Below are 15,814 nucleotides of genomic sequence, written 5' to 3'. Positions count from 1 at the left end.
TGTCTTGCCTTCCAGTAACCTTGGAGGAAGAAAAAGTGGGGGCAGAGCAATTGGGCTTGAGTGATCTCACTTTGCCAGCACAGCCGCACAGGTCCCACATGTTTTACTCAAGTACACTCAAGTTCTGCTTGATTATGCCAATTATGCCATTTTTAAGGTTTCCAATATTGTTTTGGGAATCTCCCACAATAGGTTTACATGCATGCAAGGTCAAAAAAACACTTTTGTTTACTCAAAATATGCTTTTAATATCACCTCATTTTCCAAAGATTCTCACACAATTCATTCAAAGCAGTTCTAAGGTTCAGTCTTTCTAACCCCCTCCTTTCCGTGAGCCTACTCTGCTCTGATTGGTCAGATGGCCCAGTCTGTTGTGAATGGTCTACCGCATACAAACTGATCGATGTATGACATCAAAGTACCACGAGAGTGATTGGAGTGCAGATGACTAAAGCTTTTGAATCGCTCTCGCTGTACTTTGATGTCATACACTGATCAGTTTGTGCAGCGTTGATGCATTTCAAACAAGCCTAATACATCCATTGCCATATTTCCGTATTTTGAACCTTCAATAAAAAATATAAACATCTATTATTTTTCATACTTACAGGTTGTGATTCAGTGAAGCCAGCTAGTCCGAATAAACTGTACTGAACCATCTTTCAAGAGCAAGCGTTTTGTGAATCGCACATTGAACTCCCTGAGATTAGAAAAGCATTTGTCAGTGAAATAACGGAAACACTAAAAAGACTGGGGTTGCACTGCTGTGGAACAGTGGAAAAAATATATATTTGTTGCAGCCTCATCTTTTAGAAGTTAAAATAAAATGAATTTACTTTCACAGTGTAGGGCACATTCTTGACATGATGTTAGCCACGCAAACAAGCTACAGAGTTTGAGGGTGGGTCAAGTTGTTTGCAGCCGGCCAAAAGTACAACATAGGCGGGCATTGTGCAAATGTGTTACCCTGCGTCGTGTAGCCATACAGAAGTGGGATTTGAATTACTGACGACTCGTTTAGACTGTTCAGAGTCGATTGTTTCTTTTGCTTTTACAGCTGTTATTTCCTTGATGATGGGCTCAGGCCCATCCCAGGCTACTGAATCAAGCCTTAATGAGGCGGCTATTCAGGATGCTGACTTTAAAACATATACTCATACAGGTTTGCCCAGGGGATTGGTTCTTATCATTGAATCTGAAAAATGTTTATTTTTCATATCCAAATAGCCCCCCATCACAGACCGTTCGTAAGATTCACTTTTGAGGGGGTAGCTTACCAATATACAGCCCTTCCATTCGGAGTGTCTCTGGCTCCATACACTTTTACCAAGTGCATGGATGTAGCTTTCTCCCCTCTGAGGCAGACGGGAATCCACCTCATGAATTACCTTGATGACTGACTAGTTTTAACCCGGTCAGAGCACAAGCTATGTGCTCTCAGGTTGCTGCCGGAGCTTCTTGGGCTCAGAATCAACTCCGCCAACAGCTGTCTGTCTGTTGCCTTGTTTGCTGTTGCAGCCAGTTACTGCAGCTCTCATTTATGATCAACAAACTCTACTTGACTTTCATGACTAATTGGTGAATTTCTGCACCTGTAACTTGGGTGAAGGGAGGTTTTTTAACCCTCCCCCTAATTTGGAGTTGCGGATGGATGTCTGCTCTCTACCGGACTGTGTTTTTAATAAACAGAAGCATTATAAAAGGTGAGATACGCGTGGTGGAGTGGCAGTTCGTCTGAGGGGGAGCTCCAGTAATATCCTGAAGACCAAAAGTTTATGGATTACTGAGTGTTCTAGTTCCATCAGCCTCAATGCGTGGCCTTATCCTCTGTGTATTCTTCACCCTAGGCAGTCATGGCTTGTTCCAGTCTTCCTGAACTTGCCAAGTCCACTTACCAGTTGGAGATTGAGGACACAATGAACCTCCGGGAGAAGAGTAAATGTTTGCAGCTTGAGAACAGACTAAATCATTTGATCAGATAATGTGGAGCCAGCGTTCGGATTCGGTGATGGTAAAGATGGCTTTAATCAACACATGATCGATAACAAACAAAACTTTCATAATCAATGAATTTTTTGTATCTCATGAATTAGACTTTATTTTTTATGATGGAGACGACTTAAACTGTAGTCTTTGGTTGATTTTCCCTCATGGATTATGAAATGTTTGAAATGTTGCATAAATTACATTTGACTGAAATGCTTGTGTAGCAGTGTGGGTGGGTTTTCCCCTTTATTTGTTTATCCCTTATTGTAAATGAGTAATTGGGATAATAAAGGTCTATACATTAAAAATCTTTTGGGGGAAGCAAAAAAATTCCTTAAATTAACAAACTTTAATTTTACTTCAATTTGCCAAGGTACAACATTTCTTTAATTTAGCAACGTTGATTTTGACTTGATTTGGCCTTCGCATATACAGTGCTCTCCATAAGTATTGGAACAGTAAAGACAAAATTGTTCTGTTTTCTGTTGAGTCAAGAAATCTGTAAATATGATTAAAAGATGAATATGAGACAAAACTACAGAATGTCACATTTTATTATTGGGTGATTCAACAAAAAGATGTTTTACCAGCTAAGAAGATCAGCACTTTAAGAGTTTCATCCCCCTATCTGATTTGAGTATAAGTATTGGAACAGTTGCCTCATAGGTCTTTCTAAGTGTTCAGCTGTGTCCTGATACATTAAAACCACAGAAATTAAAATCATCAATTATCACTTATCAGTTATGTCCATTGCTTCAGCATTCTAAGTCTTGCATTCGGTGATGACACACACAAACTAGGATGAGGACGAGGAAGCCGACTTTGAAAGAAAAGCAAGCATTTTGAATGCTAAAAGAAAAGAGGAATTCAATTAGAACTTTAGGAAAAACAAAGGACATGGAGAAATCAAGAGTTTGGAAACTACCGGCGACATCAGCAACCAACGACGACCTGATCGGCTGAGAAAAACAACAGTAGTTGATGACAGACAAATCATAAAAGCTGTAAAAATGAACCCTAAAATACATGTCTGTAAAATCACTTACAACCTCCAGAAAGCTGAGGTGATGCTCTGTCAATCTACAGTCCGCAGAAGAATTTGACACAGAATTACAGAAGCTACACAGCAAGATGCAAACCTCTGATCAGCACCAAAAATAGAAAGGCAAGATTCTTAACAAATGTGAGCCAGTAGAGTTTTGGAACTGAGTTGATGGACCAATGAGAAAAAAATTCATCTTTATCTAAGTGATTGGAAAGCAAAAGTATGGAGAAAAAAGAGGAACTGCAAATGATCCTAAGCATACAACCTCATTTGTAAAGCTTGGTGGAGGTGGTGTCATGGCATGGGCATGTATGGCTGTCTCTAGAACAGCACCTCTTCATTTCAATGATGACTTCATGTATGATGGCAGTATCAGAATGAATTTGAAAGGGTACAAAATCATCTTGGCTACAAATAACCATGAAAATGCCACCAAATTCATTAGAAAGCACTTCATATTGGATCGGGACAATGAGCCAAAACACGCTGCCAGTTCACTCAAGGACTTTATCAGGGCAAAGAAATGTAAAGTCTTAGATTGCCCACATCAGTCTTCAGATTTAAATCCGATTGAAGATTAATTTCACCAGTTGAAGAGGAGACTAAAGACAGAAACTCCCCAAAACAAGCAACAGTTGGAGTTGGCTGCATTAAAAGCTGGGGAAAAGCATTTCAAAGCATAAGACCAAAAGTCTGGTGATGTCTATTGGTTGCAGACTCACTGCTCTGATTGCACGCAAGGGATCTGCAACTAAAATATTAGCTTTTAATCTTTTACATCTGCCTTAAGTTCAACTGTTCCAATACTTATGCTCACATCAAATAGTGGGATGAACTCTAAAAGTGCTGTCCTTTTTATTTGGTAAAACATGTATGTGTCAAAAAACCTAATAATAAAATGTGACATTCTGTAGTTTTGTCACATATTCATCTTTTAATCATATTAGCAAATGTCTTGACTCCACAGCAGAGAAACCAATTTTGTCTTTACTGTTCCAATACTTATGGAGGGCACTGTAAAGGTCTGGAGAAATTTTCTTTTAATCTTGTGAGTTTTAATATTATTGTTATAATAAACATGCTAGTTTGTGTATGGGGACTATGATGAGTCCATTTTTTATTTTTTTTTATTATTATTAATAAAAGTTTTTTTTGTTGTTGTTGTTGTTAAATTGGACAACACGTCTCTGTCTTTTTATTGTACCACCAAAACTGTGTCCCTTTTCTTGTATTTCCTTGGGTGCAAATCCCAGGGTGGCATAATCATTATCATCTGAATCTAACCAGAAAATACCACCCTGTTCACACTTGTATTGAAACATTTTGCATTCTACCTATGATAAAACTGTGCTGTTAAGTTTTGTGAAGGAGGGCCACTGGTAGGAAGCTTTTTAGCTGTTTATAATCAATATGCATTACAGTGACTGTAAATTTGTATTTTAGGTAGGGCCGTGCAGAAACCTTTGAAGCGCAGGTTCTCAGAATATAAAAGGGGCACATGGAACACAGCTTTAAATAGAGCTGTGCTTCTTGCTGATACGTGTATTGAAACGGAATCTTCTGTACTAATAAAGCAGCAAATGTCTTGACGCACCTTTGAAAAAGAAACACAGAACAGAAAAGACCCTTTTAAGTTTAAAATGTAAAGTTTTTTTTTCATTGAACCTCTTAATTACTCTGGAATTAGAAACTGAATTATAGTATTGATGATATTATTGTTATTATTATTATTATTATTATTATTGATAATAAAAACATGGCTGATAAGTATAATTCGGAGGATGAGAAAATCAGTATAAGCCTGTTTTACCATTGTTGTGGTAATTATTTTAAGGCACTCTAACTTCTTTAAATAAATACTGTAATAATAATAGTTCAAAGTATGAATAGATTTTAGTCAGATAACATAAAAAAGACAAGACCCCTTGACACCCTTTAAACTTTTCCAAATCAAACAGCAAGAACAAGAGAGAACAGGCATCTTTGTTTATATTGCTGTGTGCAGAACTCTGTTAGCTGCATTTTCAATATTTAATAAATATTTAATATTAATAACATTTAAATCCCCAGCACTTTATTCGGGCAGGTGTGTTCACGTAGAGGTTTTTAGATTTAAATCTAGATTTAAATTCAAAGAGACAGAATCGATATTCTTTGCATGACCTGATGTTTTATTTGTATCCAAAATGAGGAAATGTGAATATCAGGAGCTCTGAACTCTCATGCAGTGTGTGTTTCATTCATACTCAAAGCCAGAGGACGCTCTCTCACGCAGAGAGTCCAAAACAGACTCAATGACTTATGACGTGCAGGAAATCCCTAATATGGACAAAAGCATCCGGCTATCAGTATAGTTGAGCTGAATAAAAGCAGAAACGTTTTACCGATAAAACGTGACGACAAACACACGACTGCGAAAATATATGGGTGAAGATGGGGAAAAGAAGTTATCTTCAGGTAATAAATAAACTATATGAAAAATGCAGTACTGAATGACATATAATTTATTATGAAACTATAAAATACATTTCCTGCCTTATTCTGTGATAAAAATGGGGAAAAGGTTTTCGTAGTAGCTTTTATATACCAATCATAAAGTTGTCATTAAAAAAATATAGGACAAAGATATTATAGCCCCTTGCTGCAGCTAACGTTACTTCCACAGGCTACACACAGCAACATAAACAACAGCTGTGCATGCTCTCTTCATGTTGTTCTTTTAAATAATAATAATTTAACAAAATGAGTAAAAAAGCATGCCGCTCGTCTGAGAATTCCACTGACAGGTGTTGTCCAGAAAATTGATTGTCTGCCGAAAACTGATTGCCGTCCACAGGAGTGGCACAGCATGCTAAAGCTTGTATCACCCCAGTTTCTATACATCTATGCCTGCTTTTATCAGGATCAAATGGCCATAACCTGCAAATATACATAAACTTATGTCCATGTAACATGTCTGTGCTAATAGCAAATAAACTTTTCTTGTAACGGAATAAAAAATAAGTGTTTGCCATTTATAACATAATCTGGCATGATATTCGTGTGATTATAGGTAATATTAGAAGCCTATTTTACTTGCTTTGTGCCAACCAATCCAGTCCTTTTTACCAGGTGAAATATGTAGTAACATAGTTCCTGCCTTAAAATGACTTGATTTCCTTTAACTACCTCAGATATATTAAAATATTTAAATACCTTTAAATTGGACAATAAAACACATAAAATTCAGTTTTACACCTGCCAAAAAGTGATTACAGACTCTACTTATTGAGTGAACTGTTATTTCTGTTGAAATACCTTTAAATGTCCAATACAATACATCCCGTAAAATTATGTTTTCGTCTTGACAAAAAGTGATTACAGACTCTACAGCCATCTACAACCATAACACCCTGCAGCCCAAGACTGGTTGCCCACTGAAGCTAAGCAGGGATGAGCCTGGTCAGTACCTGGATGGGAGACCTTCTGGGAAAACTAGGTTGCTGTTGGAAGAGGTGTTAGTTAGGCCAGCAGGGGATGCTCACCCTGTAAAACGCGGGAACACTAATGCCCCAGTATAATGACGGGGACACTATACTGCCAAAAAGCACCATCTTTCGGATGCGACGTTAAACCAAGGTCCTGACTCTCTGTGGACAAAATCACATGGCACTTCTCGTAAAGAGTAGGGGTGTAACTCCGGTGTCCTGGCCAAATTGCCCCCCTGGCCTCCTAATAATCCCCAACCACTTGATTAGCTCTATGACTCTCTCTTCTCTCCACCTGTAGCTGGTGTAAGTAGAGGCTGTAATCACTTCTTGGCAAATGCAAAACTGCATTTTATGGATTTTACTGGCCATTTAAAGGTATTTCAACAGGTAAAAAGGACTGCATGAGCTATAATCTGTCAAATATGACAACCATGAATGCAATCAAGTCATTTTGAGGCAGAAACTACGTCACTACATATTTCACCTGGTAAAAAGGACTGGATTGGTTGGCACAAAGCAATTAAAATAGGCTTCTATTAGGCTTCTTACTAAAAAAACAAAAAACAAAACAAACAAACAAAAAAAAAAAAAAACGCAAGAGGCAGAAGATAATGTCAGCTGCCTCTCTTTCTGCTTTTAATGCTGTTTGGTGAAAAAAACAGATTCAGTCATACAAATCAAATTATGTGGCCAAATTCAAATGGCAGGATAACACCTGTTCTTACATGGTGTGCAGTCTGACCTGACCAGGTCACATTACTTGAAAATGATATCATCATTTGGTACATATTTCACGAATCAAGCCTCTGTGGCTCCCTCCAATCACGACCAGAGCGCTCCATCACCCAAGTAATGATTCTTCCCCAGACTCCATTTCCCATAACCTCGTGTCTGGCACTGATTGGACACCTGATACTCATTCCCTGGACTATTTAAAAAGCTCCAGCCCACTCTGCTTATTTTGCTGTGACTGGCAATCATGAGCACATGTCCTGTCTATTGGTTTTGTTCCGTGTGTGACCCTGGATTGTTTACCCTGTTTCGACTCTATGCTGTTTGTCTTTATGATTCTTCCTGATTCTTCCTTGTAAGGATGGGCAAATGAAGCTTCATGATGAAGCACTGAAGCTTTACTCATTGTTTTGGGAAAAGACTCAAAACTTTGAGAGAGTCTAAAACAGTGCCATCTGGTGGTTAGTAAAAAATAAAGCAGCCAAAAGCCTGTGAAAGAAGCTTTGTTGGAGGATGCAGCCACCACACATTCCATAGACAGTTTTCATAGTTTCCATACACAGTTTCATGTTATTTACACAAATGAAAGCCTACTCTGTATGTATATGTTGAATTTCTCTCTGTTATAAATTCATATACCCAATAAACTGTGGCATGAATATCGATATGATGTAATAGAACACTTATATAGATGTCACATCACTACTTCCTCGTCCACCATGGTTATTCTCTGCTTTGTCTGCTATCTGCCCTGACTCACTGCCTGTCTTGTGATTACGCCGATATATAATTTGACAGATTGTAGCTCATGCAGTCCTTTTTACGTGTTAAAATACCTTTAAATTGCCAATTTAACCCATAAAATGCAGTTTTACACTTGCCAAAAAGAGATTACACACTCTTCATATTGAGTGAACTGTTCTTTCTGCCCCAAAATGACTTAAAAACAATGTTGTTATATTTGACAGATTATAGCTCATGCAGTCCTTTTTACTTGTTGAAATACCTTTCAATGGCAAAAAAACAAACAAAAAACAATAAAACAATTCCAGTTTATTGCTAAAAAGTGGTTACAGACTCTACTTATTGAGTGAACTGTTCTTTTTTGCTCAAATGACTTGATTAAATTCATGCTTGTTATATTTGACAGATGATAGCTCATGCAGTCCTCAATAAGTAGAGAAGGGGTCGGCAATTAAATTTGGCATCAGCCCAAAAATATTTTTCAGCACTAGATGGTGGGCCAGAAAATAGTCAAAGGATAATTTAAGAAATGAATTGATGAAAAATACAACTAGAATTGCCTGTGACAGTGTCTTTTGTAACTGGTAGTGAGCTGTTACTCTGTGTTAAAGACACTCTGTAGGAAGTCATTAACAAAAAGCCAAATTTGTGTGGTGGTGTCATCTCCAGTATTTGAGCGGAGTGTCAACAATTTCCCCTCTGCGCTCCGAGCATTTAATAATCACTCCGCTACGGGTTCACCATCTCCCGCTCCACTCCTCGGAGAAACACCGCTCTGCGGCTAAAGTATTTAAGTATGTTTGAAATATCACAGTTCTGTTCATAACGTATATTAAAAAATAAAATGAATAAAAATAACTGCAGAGTTTTAAAGTGGCTTATTGGAACATTAGTGTTCAAACTTTTTTCCTACAACATGACAAGCTAATAACATGGTTGTCAGCATTAAAAGGTATAATTGCTGCTTTTTGCAGTTCAAATTTTGTTTGTGATGAAAATAACAGTACGTTTTTGTCTGTTATTTTATCTACAGATCGATTTATTCTTACAGATTTCTGCTCATTCGAAATCAGATCCAGATGAAGCAACACTGTAAGCTACATTTGTTTGAATGCATTATTGAAAGAGCGATTGCATGTGAATAAGTTTTGTAGTGCTTGTTTAAATCATGCTTTCAGCTGAAAATATTCAGTATCTAGAAGGAACAAACAAATTCTTTGAGAAATATGCAGTAATATTACGAGTTGTTGGCATGAATTGTACTCGTGATGGAGCGGTGGTGGAGTGCTCATGGAGCGAGTGAAAACCACGCTCCAACTTTTAAAAAATCCGCTCCTCGCTCCAGTCAAAATCACAACGCTCCACTCCGTGCTCCGTGCTACGATACAAATCATTGCAAAGCAACTTTACAGGAAATTTATTTTCTACAATATTTAGTAGTAGCTTATCAGTGGTGACTGTCAGTTTATTTACATATGGCAGAAATGTATTGAAAAATCAATTAAAGACGAAATCAAGTAGACGATGAACACTATTATTATATATATAATAGCAATTATTATATTATGCAATCAAACTTATAGCAAAATTTGGTAGTTCTGTATGTTGTTTCGGAGTTGGAATCATCTGAGGTCCTCTGAGGGACTGGCATCATCTCTTCTCAGGTATTCTGGATCCAGACTGGAGCTTGTGTAGATCCTAGTTACCACGGAATGTCAATCCCATGGCAAAACAGAGAAACAAATACAGACATAATTAGCGTAGCTGCTGTTCCAGCCAAGTAAAATTAATTAGTTTAACCCAAGCTAAAGAATAATAATGTGCATTTGATCAGATATAACTGCAGTCCAAGATTATGAGATGCATTATTTGAATGTTTGGCCAAATTTATACAGAGAGAGTGTATAGAGAGTGTGTCTGAACCCCGAACATTATCAGGAAGGCTATTCCAGAGTTTGGGAGCTAAATGCGAAAAAAATCTACCTCCTTTAGTGGACTTTACTATCCTAGGTACTACCAAAAGTTTTTTGTGACCTTAGGGAGCATGATGGATTGTAGCGTGGTAGAAGACCACTTAGGTACGCAGGAGCTAAACCATTAAGGGCCTTATAGGTAAGTAATAATATTTTGTAACTGATAGGGAACTTAATAGGTAGCCAGTGCAGAGACTGTAGAATTGGGGTAATATGATCATATTTTCCTGACCTGGTAAGGACTCTAGCCACTGCATTTTGGACTACCTGTAGCTTGTTTATTGAGGATGCAGGACAACCACCTAGCAGTGCATTACAATAGTCCAGTCTAGAGGTCATGAATCCATGAACTAGCTTTTCTGCATTAGAAACAGGTAACATGTTTCGTAGCTTGGCAATGTTTCTAAGATGGAAGAATGCTGTTTTTGTAACATGGGAAATATGGTTTTTAAAAGACAAATTGCTGTCTAATATAACACCCAGATTTTGACTATAGAGGAGGTAATCAGAATTAGAATCAGAATCAGAAAGAGCTTTATTGCCAAGTATGCTTACGCATACAAGGAATTTGTTTAAGTGACATAAGCTTCCAGTACACAGAGACAACAACAAAAAACAAAAAAAAACAAATTGCAAATAAATAAATTGTATGAACAGTTGTGCTATAGATGACAATGGATTAGAATAGAGTAAGATGCAGAGATGTACTTGGATGGAGGAGTAACAAATAAATATAAGAATATTGCACATTTTTTTCATAAGTGGGGAACATTTAACTGTTCATGAGGTAGATTGCCTGGGGGAAGAAACTGTTCTTGTGCCTGACTGTCCTGGTATTTGCGGCTCTGAAGAGCCGGCCAGATGGCAAAAGTTCAAAAAGGGGGTAACTTGGATGAGAGGGATCCAAAGTGATTTTCTGAGCCCTTTTCCTCACTCTGGATGTATACAGTTCTTGAAGGGTGGGCAGGGGAGCACCAATAATTCTTTCAGCAGTCCGAACCGTTCTCTGTAGTGTTCTGATCTCTGATTTTGTAGCTGAACCAAACCAGACAGTTATTGAAAAGAAAGTACAACCTTTGTTGGGCCTTTTTAACAATGGAGTCAGTGTGATTCTGTGGCAGGTTAAACTTCCTCAGCTGGCAAAGAAAGTACAACCTTTGTTGGGCCTTTTTAACAATGGAGTCAATGTGATTGTCCCACTTCAGGTCCTGAGAGATGGTGGTTCCCAGGAATCTGAATGACTCCACTGCAGCAACAGTGCTGTTCATGATGGTGAGTGTGCAGGGGGGTTTCTCCTGAAGTCCACAATCATCTCCACTATTTTGAGAGTGTTCAGCTCCAGGTTGTTAAGACTGCACCAGACAGCCAGCTGCTCAACCTCTTGTCTGTAAGCAGACTCATCACCGTCCTGAATGAGGCTGATGACTGTAGTGTCGTCTGCAAACTTCAGGAGCTTGACAGAGGGGTCTTTAGAGGTGCAGTCGTTGGTGTACAGGGAGAAGAGCAGTGGGGAGAGAACACATCCCTGAGGGGCACCAGTGTTGGTGGAGCAGCTGGTTGTACATGAATTTCCCCAGTCTCACTAGCTGTTGCCTATCTGTCAGAAAGCTGGTGATCCACTGACAGATAGAGCTAGGAACAGACAGCTGATACATCATCTTCCAAATTACTACCATGATAAATATCATTAAAGCCGAACTAAAGTCCACAAACAGGATCCTCACATAAGTCCCTGTTTTGTCCAGATGTTGCATGATGAAGTGCAATCCCAAGTTGATTGCATCATCCACGGACCTGTTTGCTCGGTAAGCAAACTGCAGGGGGTCCAGTAAGGGTCCAGTGATGTCCTTCAGATAAGCCAGAACCAGTTTTTCAAATGACTTCATGACGACAGACGTTAGAGCCACAGGTCTGTAGTCGTTAAGTCCTGTTATCTTGGGTTTCTTTGGAAACAGTACATCCGTCTAGTTGCAAATTGTAATCTACGGGATTCTGTGTATTGTTTTTTGGTCCAATAAGTAATAAGTAATATCTCTGTCTTATCCAAATTTAATAGGAGATAATTATTGGTCATCCAATCTTTTTCATTTTTAACAGACTCTGTTAGCTTAGAAATGTAGAAGTTTCATCTGGTCTCGTTAAGACATATAGTTGAGTGTCATCAGCATAATAGTGGAATCTAATTCCATATTTTCTAATAATATTACTAAGGGACAACATGTATATTGAAAATAGCAGAGGACCTAGGGCAGATCCTTGTGGCATAATTTACTAGTGATAATTGAGATGACTCCCCATTTAAATAAACAAAGTGGTAGCGATTGGACAGGTATGATCTAAACCATCTTAAAACCTGCCCTTGAATACTTGTATAGTTTTGTAATAGATCTATGAGTATGTCATGATCTATGGTGTCGAACGCAGCATTAAGATCAAGTAAAACTAGCAATGAGATGCAGCCTTGGTCTGATGCAAGAAGCAAGTCATTTGTAATTTTAACAAGTGCAGTTTCTGTGCTATGGTGGGGTCTGAAACCTTCACAGAGAAATGAAAAAAAGGACTGGATTGGTTGGCACAGAGCAAGTAAAATAGGCTTCTATTTGGCTTCTTACTACACAAAAAAAGGAAGAGGCAGAAGATAATGTCAGCAGCCTCTCTTTCTGCTTTGAATGCTGAAACCAGATTCAGTCATACAAATCTAATTATGTGGCCAAATTCAAATGGCAGGATAACACGTGTTCTTACATGGTGTGCAGTCTGACCTGACCAGGTCACAGTACTTGAAAATGATATCAGCATTTGTTACATATTTACATTTTCTTACACGCAGTCATGAATCAAGCCTCTGTGGTTCCCTCCGATCACCACCAGAGGGCTCCATCACCCAAGTACTGATTCTTTCCCCGGACTCCATTTCCCATAACCTCGTTCCTGGCACTGATTGCACACCTGATACTCATTCCCTGGACTATTTAAACAGCTCCAGCCCATTCTCCTTATTTCGTTGTGGCTGGCAATCATGAGCATGTCTCCTGACTATTGGTAATTCTTCCTTGTAAGGATGGGCAAATGAAGCTTCATGATGAAGTACTCAGGCTTTACTCTGATTGTTTCGGGGAAAGATTCAAAGCTTTGAGAGAGTCTAAAACAGTGCCATCTGGTGGTTTGTAAAAAATAAAGCAGCCAAAAGTTTATAAAAGAAACTTTGTTGGATGAAGCAGCCACCACACATTCCATAGACAGTTTCCATACATAGGTTCATATAACATTCACAAATAAAAGCCTGCTCTGTGTGTATATGTTGAATTTCTCTCTGTTATAAATTCATACACCCATTAAGCGGTGGCATTTAATGCCAGCGTAAATATCAATATGATGTAATAGAAGAATAATGTACAAATGTCACATCACTACTTCGTCATCCACCTGCTTATTTTGTGCTTTGTCTGCTATCTGCCCTGACCCACCTGTCTTTTGATTACGCATTATTTGACAGATTATAGCTCATGCAGTCCTTTTCACCTGTTGAAATCCTTTTAAAGGGGTCATATGATGCGATTTAAATTTTTCCTTTCTCTTTGGACTGTTACAAGCTCTTGGTGCATAAAGAAGATCTGTAAAGTTGCAAAGACTAAAGTCTCAAATCCAAAGAGATATTCTTTATAAAAGTTAAGAGTCAATCACACCCCCCTAGAATGGCTCGTTCTAACACGCCCCCACATGTCTCGCTGTAAAAAAAAAAAAAAATCCATAAAATTTATGGTAAAAATCCAGCAGCTGTGGTTGCCAGAATTATACCATAAAAAATACGGTAGCAACGTTTAAGGTTTTACCTTAAATTTAATTTAAATTTAAATACCGTAATTTCATTAACTGATATAATGTTAATATACCAACTTATTTAAGTACTGTAAAAAATAATCCCAAAAATATACGGTAAAAAACTGGCAGCTGTGGTTGCCAGAATTTTACCGTAAAAATTACAGTAACACCGTTTTAGGTTTAATGGTTTTATACCGCAAAAAATACGGTAACACCATTTTAGGTTCAACGGTTTTACCTTAAATGTACATTTTAATACCGTAATTTAACTGATATAATATTAATAAACCAATTTATTGAAGTACTGTACTGAAATCTGTTTTGTACCTTTGTAATACACTGGTAACCACCAAAACCAGGTAGTGATGAGAAAGTCACGTGACGAAACAAAGCCCATCACAAGCAGCTTTTAAATAATAAGAGACATAGACTGTGTCCAAATTCAGGGTCTACTGTGTTACGTCACAGCGCCGCGACGAAGGCTGTCCAAATTCATAGGATCCTTCAAATGCGGCCCACAAATACGTCCTCCTTTTCCCTGAATTGGAAGGATGATGGGTGTGGTGGATCCTTTCCCGTCCTACCTATCCCATAATTCTTTTCGGCAGAGCGTAATGGCGGACGAAGCGAGCGGTAGCGGAGTGGGAGAGGAGTATGCTTTTCGATGTAAGTTTTTTAAAAACTGCCTTTTCAAAAAAAAAAAAAAAAATTTTCAGTGGTTGTCTAGTTAGGCATTTTGTTTTAGCGTTAAGCATTTTTTTTACATTTGTACGTTTATATGTAAAAAAAAAAAACCCATTACTTTCGTAAACTAGCTTCTTCCTTACTGCCTGTGTGAATATCCCCTTACACACAGCTAATTTGTTAGTGATTGAAGCTGTTTTTAACGCTTCTAGGGACGAAAGAGCAGACAGAAGTGTTTATAAAGCTCCGGGGAGAGAACGATGAGCTCTTCACCGGAGCAAAGAACTCTGCCACTGTGGGATGGAGGTACAGGAATAAATCTATTTAGAAATCCCATTGTAATATCAAGGCAGTTTTTGTTTCTTTTTTTGTTTTGTGCAGTACAGATAACATTTCCTGCAGTCATTAAAGAGCTGAAACATTTTCTTACTTCTCTTGTTTTGTCCTTTGTGTAGTATAATTCTGTACAGTATTGTTCCACAATTGTCGTTTTGATATCTGTGATTAACACAATTCCAATATTTTCTCTTTTTCTCCTACATTAGGATAGTTTTGGAGAAGATGGGCCTGTCTGGTAAAGTGACACACAGCCCAAGCAAAGAAAAAGTGGGACAATTTAAAAAAAAGAAATATAAAGTATGTCCATATATAGAAAATAATATTTTTGTTAGTAACAGTTAAAAAAATCCTAGGTTTAAGCTTACATGTTTTGTAAACAGTTTAGATTTTTACTTGTCTTTAGGAATGCAAGTATCCAGGGTCAGTAGAGGGAGTGAGTGGGAAGCCCACTGCTGCTACTTGGCCCTGGTTTGTCCAAATGGATGAGGTTTTAGGACAAAGGCCTTCAATTTGCCCCCCTGTCCTTATTGCCTCCATCCCTGTGGACACTCCAGGGCCAAGTGCAGCAGTGAGTGACCAAGAGGAGAGAGAGGAAGAAGAGAGGGAAGGAGATAGGCAGCCAGCAGCGAAGAAGAGGAGAAGGGACAGTGACCAGGAGCTGTTAGACCTCATCAGGGAGGACATGAGGGCAGCAGAGAGAGGCTGAAGAGAGGAGAGCTCAAGATAAAAAAACAAAAGAACAGGAGAGCAGGGAGAGGATGGACAGGCTCTTCTCCATTCTGGAGCGTTGGGTCCCCAAATAATTTTTTTTTTCTTGGGGTGGGAGGGATTACATTTTTTCCATTGTTAGCTTCAGTTGTTTGAAATAAATTGTTTGAAAGAAATACTTCTCATTCATTGTATTTCTTTTTTATTTCCCATACTTTTCAAAGTAAAAGGAACATTTGTAAAGAAAATTAAGTGTATAATTATTTAATAATATTCAGAAAACAAAATTGAGGTAACCAAATTCAAGAACA

The 15,814-nt window shown here is 38.2% G+C and overlaps 1 long non-coding RNA gene across 1 annotated transcript; it reads left to right on the top strand.

Annotated features, from left to right (window-relative positions):
• The first annotated feature begins 14,325 nt into the window (after positions 1-14,325).
• LOC122141026 lies at positions 14,326-15,042 on the top strand. The gene is made up of 3 exons (XR_006157487.1): positions 14,326-14,438; positions 14,669-14,762; positions 15,002-15,042. It is a non-coding gene; the product is annotated as an uncharacterized LOC122141026 (long non-coding RNA).
• Positions 15,043-15,814: the final 772 nt, after the last annotated feature.

This window comes from Cyprinus carpio, chromosome B20 (assembly GCF_018340385.1).
Source record: "Cyprinus carpio isolate SPL01 chromosome B20, ASM1834038v1, whole genome shotgun sequence".
In the NCBI taxonomy this organism is placed as follows: domain Eukaryota; kingdom Metazoa; phylum Chordata; class Actinopteri; order Cypriniformes; family Cyprinidae; genus Cyprinus; species Cyprinus carpio.
Note: the sequence above shows the minus strand (reverse complement) of the source record. Positions and strands in the feature narration are given on the sequence as shown.